Here is a 7822-nt window from a genome sequence, read left to right as displayed (position 1 = left end):
TTCAGATAAACTCCTGTGTGACAAAGCAGCATCCTTTTCTCTTTCAATCACAGAGAATTAATAATTCTTCAGTATTTTCACCTCTTCTATGAGTTTAGCAAAGGATTGGCAGAAAGCAGAAGTCCTGTGGAGATTATTTTTCTCTAATAACAATCTTAAGCAATATTTAAGGAAAACAGGGAAACAATATTCAAGGAGATAACTTAGCCCTAGTGTACACCCACCTGTACTCAAAGGGTGGCCAGTTGTAGTCAGCAGAATAAAATCTGCTTCCAAAGCTGTGTCGTAATATGGTTGACAGCCTTCAGCTTCTCAGGATAACACTGCTGCCGTGGCTATCCTGCACATTAGGATTTTAGCAAGTCAGTATGACAGAGGAAGACACTCAGGAGTTTTATCTGCAAGCCAGACTCTTATATTTCCAATATTGCCCGAAGAAGCTAAAGGCTTGCCAGCTGTGCCACTCAAAAATTCTCAGTAGTGAATTTCTGCAGCCTCCAGCAAAGGCTGTGGCTATGGAGAAACCCACATACTTCATGGTGGACATTCAATGGGGCCACTTGGAATTATGAAAAAGGGCTAAACTAACCTTTCCTTAATTAACATCTTATAATTAATATCAGTCAGAGTAATAGTATAGTCATTATATTAGTGTAGCCTGATGGTTACTCAAATGGTTTTTGTTTATCTTACACTGTTCCACACTTTTCACTGACTTTTTTTCTTACCAAAGTGGGTTGGGGTAGGGACTGAGGTATGTACTTCCAAGCTTTCTTCATGCGAAAGAATTCATTCCTCCATTTTACTACTATCTTCCTGTTTGTTTTGTGGGACACAGCAGAGTGTATTAGTGTGACCAGTTATCCTATCAGTGCCAAGAAAGCTTTACTTTTCTCTTTGGCCTCTCCTCAGCATGTAATCAAGGCCAATTGCCTTTTTGCCTCACAGCTTTTCCGACAGAGATGAAAGTGAAGCCTTACTGACACACACAGGATGGCAGTGTGATCACCAAAATAGCTTGAATCTATTGGTACAGGCATGATTAAGCTTTTCTCCTGTCATTTCCCTTAATGCATGCCAATTTGGCCTTGTCAGTCATTTTATCGAGTCTGACAGAAGCTTTCATCCAAATAACATCTCCAGGAGCAATCCAAAATCACTATGAGTAGAGCTGGGCTGGAAATACTCTTCCTGTACTGAGAGCTTCTTTTGTTCAAATAAAAAAAAAAAAAAAAAAAAAAAAAAGCATTCTCCAATACTGAATTGTAAAATCAGTTTCAAATTTTAGAAGTGGTCAGAATGCCCACAATAAAATAAGAATAAAAGATACATTTTAAAAAGTCAGTATCAGAATTAGTTCTGTAGTCTTAAAAAGGAGCATATATTTCCTCTAATGCTTTCAAGTGAAAAAAAAATAAAGAAAACCATTGGGGTTTTTGGCCAAGTTCATCAGAAATATTCACCTTCCTTCTACAACAGCCAGTCCCCGGCCATTTTCTCTGCAGTGCAGCACAATACATCTATGAAGTATTTTTGCTCTGTGGTTAACTGATCTTCAGTGTATTCTGCTGGCTGTCACTTTATTAAAGATATAACTTGATTGCTATACCATCAGGCAAAGTATCTTCAAGTCTGTCCCTTCATTCCTCCTCAAAACTTTTTATTTACAGAGGAAATTAAAAGTAAGGAAAACCACCAAAAAGGCTAACAGTTAAGAATGAGACGATTTTTTGGGTTAGTTTTCCTGATGTTTAACATTTCATGGCCAATGTGCAAAAACTTTGTCCTGTCACTGTTCACTTTCAAATGGTTTGAGTTACTGGAAGACTCTATGATCTACTTGCCCATTCATCCAAATGTTTCCTGCTGTGAAGGAGACCCTTGAGAGTCTGGGATATCAAGCATCATCAAATGCTGACTTTCATTCCTTCCAGAAGGGAAATGCCTTTAGTGCCTTTCTTTTTAAGTTTAATCCCAATAGGATTAGTAAGGGTGATGAAAAATCTTAGGATTCTCTCATATTGGGATCTCATATTGCCTCTTTTCTGTATAAAAATGAGAAGTTTTTGAAAGGTTAAGTGTCCTACCTGAAGTTGATCACTGTTTCCTAATGCTTTCTTGTTATAATTTGTCTTCCAGCTTGGGGCATAGGGTGAAGACTTGCAGAGGCATTCAATTGTCTGGACCTGTTGTACTGCACAATGACGTGGATGATACATTTTGGGCTTAAGGACTTCTTCTGTATAAAGAGAAAGAAAAACAACTCATGGATCAGAAAGCGACCCCTTCAGAGAGCCAAACGTGTTGAATGGTAGATACCTTTACTGTTGTTTTTTTTTAAATTTTCCAGAGTGGATCTTGAGCAACTCTGGATCTAGCCTTTCGAAGCCACCCATGGGATTTTGAATTAAATACAGAGGGCAATGAATAGGTAGCTGAGACAAAGAATTAGTCATAACTGAGTCTATTGTGGAGGACTAGCAAGAAGAGATAGCAGTTAAAGAAAAATGAGTTAAAGAAAAATCCTTGCAGGTTGTGAAACATTTACTTGTAATAGCATACATTTATTTAGTTCTGTAATCTGAGAGACATTCCTGGGAATAAATAAGGCTTAAAATGCTGACAGCATGTCCTCCACTTTGTGCTTATGGATAAGCAGACATATGCTTATTACGCTTGCAAATGAAATAAAATGCAGAAAAGCACAGGAATGATCCCTCCTATTTTTAACTTATGAAGATAATATAACAAGCTTAATTTGGAAAGGAGCCTGAAGTTTTGAATCTTTTGCTCAGTGTCATACACATGGCTTTTGGTAAGAACATAACTTTGAATATGTGAATCTTTTCATTATCTTTAATTAAGCTACAACTACAGTAAAACATACTGCCCTTTCTAGGCTGTTTTTTTTTCTAAACTGACAAGCAAGTCCAACAACCCTGAGCAAGTACTGGTGTGCCTTCCACAACTGAATGGCAGACACTGTATTTAACCTTGTCTCTGGTTCTTCAGTATGCTTTGCCAGCTGAGCTTTCTAGCAGGAAAACCTTAATTTTTTTTTTTTTTTTTTTTTTTTTTGGCTAGTACCATCTGTCAGTTATAAATCTAACAATGCCATTGTCTCCTTCCTGGGCTAAGTATTCTTGCAATTTTTGCAGTTCTCCCGTTCCTTAATAAGCCTGAACTAGATGAAAACATATTTGACCAGGTTGAAGTATTTGTGATTCTTCTTTCCAAAGCATGTGGTCGAAGTAAAACAAAGTATTATTCATGGTTTAATAAAAACAGAATCGGGGGGGGGGGGGGGGGGGGGGGGAAGGGCTGCAACACAAGCAATGTACACATCTGTCTTACCATTCCCAGTGGTTACCTAAGCAAGACTAGATAAGTTTTTTTCCTGTCAATGTTGCAAGGCATGTCTACAGAGTAGATGATGTAAGCACAATGCTACTGCTGGAAAGTAAGATAAGAAAGCATCTGCGCTGGTTTGACAAACGGCCAGCTCGGGTCCAAAGGATTACAGTTGTACACAAATAGAAAAGCAGACATGCTGGTAAAGTCCTCCGAGCAGAGTTCATAAACATGGAGCTACTGCAGGCAGCCATGATTAAACCACACCGTGCCCCAAAGCTGTCACATCCGTGAGGCGATGCACAGCACTGTGCATCACACCTTGCAGATATCTGCACCAGTTACCCACCTCTTTGGAGAGTGTCCTCCCTTCTAAATTCACAATAGGTCCTTTGGTGCTCCATGGGGACTTATTTTGCTGCTTGTGACCTTGTCTCTTACCACATCTTAAGCACTTAATGAGGGATTTTCCATGAAAATATCTAAGCCACACTAAATCCAACCTACAGTAAACAGCCATTCCTTAGATAGCAGCTGTTATGTGGCTGCAGGGCGGGTTCCAGATCTTTTCACCACCTACTGCTTTAGCTTTCCTATATGGGCAATAGATAATATCAAATGACTCACAGACTTTCATATCTCTGAAACAGAGCTCGCTACCCATAGATTAAAATGGGCCATACACCCTAAAGAGTCTTCTCTGAGACGTTCTGGCATCTGCCAAAGTTCCACATAGCAAAGTCTTTTTTTTTTCCTCCAAAACACCATTATTAATGAAGAAAACTAAGTCTTATTTCTGCCTTTAAAGAAATATCAACAGTCAATTCTACAAATTAAAAACTGGTTCCACTGAAGTAGCTCCACTGCTATCATACTTTTAAACTACGCTATGGTTGATAGAGAAGGAAACATGCATATCTAATTACTCTGTCATCAAGATACTTTCACTGTGCCTGCTAGCTAATTTGCTGCAAACACTAAAGGGATGATAACAAAAGACTTACACTAAAGTTTCCAGGCAGACAAGGGGTTTGGGGAAGATGAGAGGAAAAAGAATTTGTTTGGTTTTGATCAGATTTGCAGAGCTTTGGTTCTGTAATGGATATGCAATAAAGCAGATAGTGCGTAGCATAAATTCAAGAGAGATTAATGGTCACATTAACCTTTAGAAAAACGATAAAGTAGATTTACCCCTTTGCAATTGGTGTGATAAAGTAATAAAAACATAGTAAAATAGACCAGAATTCATGTCTTTTTTTCTTTTTTTCAATGGTCTGACCATCAAATAAGTAAAAAAAATTAAAAATTTAAAGATATACAGCATGAACACATGTAATAAACCTTGACATTTTCATCCAAGCAATGTAGAAGCACAATTAGAGAGATGATAATAAGACATTCTAAAAAGTGCTTGAAAATTGTTCTGAAACTAATTTCAGCATCAGAAACAGTGTTATCATTCCCTTTAAAAAAAATGTAGAGAGACATCCCAACCAATCTCTTGCAAGGTACTAAACTGAGAAACATTTTTTGCCATGCTAGTAATAGCCTTTCATGTTTGGTACTATCTACATAAAATGAAAGTAAGCTATAATGTGAAAGAAATTGACCGCAAATTAAAAAAAAAAAAAAAACCAAACAAAAAAAACCAAAAAACAAACCACCACCCATGGTCATGACTATTTTTGCTTACCTCAATTGTCGTAGAGATTCATGCTTAGCTGTAGAGTTGATTTCATGATCTTTAAAAATTGTCTTTTTTTTAGGCATGTATCATGATTTCTGCCAGCTTGAAAACATCAGTTTTATCTCTGATGTAAGGACCCTGGAGAAAAAGAAAATTCATCAAATACTGTACCTAAATCAGACTCCTTGAAAAAAATCATGCCAGCAAAATACCTGAAACTCATAAAAATCACCTCATCAGTATCACTGTGGAGAGGGAGGAGGAATTTACATGTCACTTCAGATGTGCGTGCGTTGCTACCTACCATGAATAGCGTGTCTGTGAAATAGACTAGAACAGACCAGTTGTTGGTGTCAGTGCACCTTCACCTGCTCCACCCACACTCCTCACTTATTTCAACTGGACTGGGCAGTTTCAAGCAAAGGAACTCCAACTTTTAAAGAAATGTCCTCTTGGTACCCAAATTCTTGAGGGCCGCATAGAATGGACCAACTTTGAAACAAAATCTCTGAAAAAGCCATGAGAATGCAAGTTATACGCTGTGCCTGGGAGATGTTTCATTCAACTTCAGATGACTGACAGTCAAATGTTCAGAGTGGTTGTGTCAGCTCTTCTACAGCAAATGAAAGACAGAAGCACCTAGAAAAGGTGATTCACCACTTCCTAAGTGTTGAATCGGCCTTTTGCATCAAGTCCTATCCTAACTGTCAATAAACAGGAATTCATGTGAAGGACCAGTCAATGATGATTTCAGGAAATAAAGCAATAAAAATTGTTTATTCACAAAAGAAGCATGAAATCTTATTGCTGATATTTATATTCTCTCTGCCCCCAAATGATAACTAAATTAAATAATACAGAATCCAAGACAGCAACAGCACTGTATGATATGCAGAACATACTTTAATCAATCTATTAACAACAAATAGCGTGCCTTGAAACTGAAATCTTAAAGGCAAAAATGAAACCAGGTGACCAAAAAGAGTGCTTACAGTGTAATATATGTGGCTTGCTGAAATTAGCATAACAGTGTTTTGTGTCTATGTGCCTTAAAGAAATACAAGTCCTTTAAAATTAATTAAAAAATTGCAATGCAAAACCCAAATAAAGTGTTTGAGGTAGCAAAACAGTTTAACAAAATTGTTCAACAAAACATATCATCTAGTATCAACTCAATCAGCTGACAGTCATATTATGTATTACTGTTTTCTCTGATTTAATTTGTAGAATTGTAGAGGGTCTGGATTGGAACAAAATTGATTTTTCTTTGTTTGTAACCTTATATGTTGTTGCAGTGGAATGCTAGACTACTAAGTGAAATATTCTTGCCTCTATTTCTTGCAGAAACATGAACTGCAAAGCGGTTTACATGTAAAACATCAGAGCTGCATTCTGCTACCTCTCTGGTGATTAACTCTCACAAAAAGGAGCTGTAAACATCTGGGGACAGACATCTGTTTTTTTCCCATCGTTATCTTCTTTATTAGACTTCTAAAAATAGTGTGTATATATTTTAAGATACATAGATGCAGGCCTTCAGTCACTACATTGCATGAGATGATGAAAACAAGAAGAAACAAACTGAAGTATCTTTACAGAAACACATGAGATATCCCCAACAGGCGTTAGGGTTATTTCCCACAGTGCTTGCTCCTTTTTCGTGCTCTAAGAAAACCTCTTTGCAAATTTCCAAAAGTTCCAACATGTATCTTTTACCTATTTTACAGAATAGTCTAAAGGCGTCTTCTTTCTTATGTCCCTTTGAGGTAAAACAGAGTGCTGTAAAAAGCAATATGCTAGTAAAACATAAGAAACTTCAGAAGCTCTGTCATAAACTTGGATATATTTATATCCAATACACCATTTTATAACATCAGGGACTACCTCTAGTTCCTTTCTACTGGTGATGTTGTTGCTAAAGTGTGCGTCAGTATCGATTAGTTATTCTACCATGATTTTCTTGCAGCTAAGTCAGCAAAAAGAACAGAATGAAATGTAACTTTTTCTCAGAACAGCACAGATAAAAAGGTAAAAATTATTAATGTAAAATATTGTATGTAAAACATTGTAAATATTTCCTAGTTGTTGGAATAATTTGATATATTATATATTCATATATTTATATTCCTTATACAGCTAGTGAATAGCAATTTGTTAAATATTGCTTTAAATACCATTACCACAACTGTTATGTATCTCATTCTGGAGAAAAGTTAAGGATGTAATATATTGGGTGCATTCAGTTTACGTTAGCTAATTGATTAATTTTGTATTTTTAATTGTCTCTAAATTAAAACAGTTCATAAGTTTTAGCCCTCTCCCGTTGAGACAAAGTCTGTCCCTAACGCTAGTTTTACCTGGATATTTACACCCACAATATAACAACACATGCATTCTCTCAGTAATTATTCAGATGGTTGAAAAGCTAAGAATTTTTCTTAGAAGCACGAGAGAAAAGAATAAAGTAGCACGATCAGAATAGGGTCAATGGAAATCGTAAGAAATTTAGGAAAGGCTTGTCAGGGGAAAAGAATTTAAAAAAACCCCAAATACAGGATGATTTTGCTTCAAGCAGAATTCTTGGCAGGTATGCAATGCATGCAGGAAATGATAAGTCTGACAAAACTACCAATGGCCTAAAAATGGCACAGGGAGTAACAGCATAACTCCCGTGCACAGGGGCTTTACTTTTGGAGGCATCCATCTTCCATCATAGATGAATGAAAATGTGATATAATTCTTTTTAAAAAAGCAGTGTATTGAGAATCTCCGTAAAGTCTCCAT

General features: G+C 36.7%; 1 long non-coding RNA gene across 1 annotated transcript; it reads right to left on the bottom strand.

The window, feature by feature from the left end:
- Positions 1-221: 221 nt before the first annotated feature.
- LOC142601557 (uncharacterized) lies at positions 222-5149 on the bottom strand. Its single transcript, XR_012835076.1, has 3 exons — positions 5045-5149; positions 2088-2239; positions 222-340 (listed from the first exon to the last, which is right to left on the bottom strand). It is a non-coding gene; the product is annotated as an uncharacterized LOC142601557 (long non-coding RNA).
- Positions 5150-7822: the final 2673 nt, after the last annotated feature.

This window comes from Balearica regulorum, chromosome 4 (genome assembly GCF_011004875.1).
Source record: "Balearica regulorum gibbericeps isolate bBalReg1 chromosome 4, bBalReg1.pri, whole genome shotgun sequence".
In the NCBI taxonomy this organism is placed as follows: Eukaryota; Metazoa; Chordata; class Aves; order Gruiformes; family Gruidae; genus Balearica; species Balearica regulorum.
Note: the sequence above shows the minus strand (reverse complement) of the source record. Positions and strands in the feature narration are given on the sequence as shown.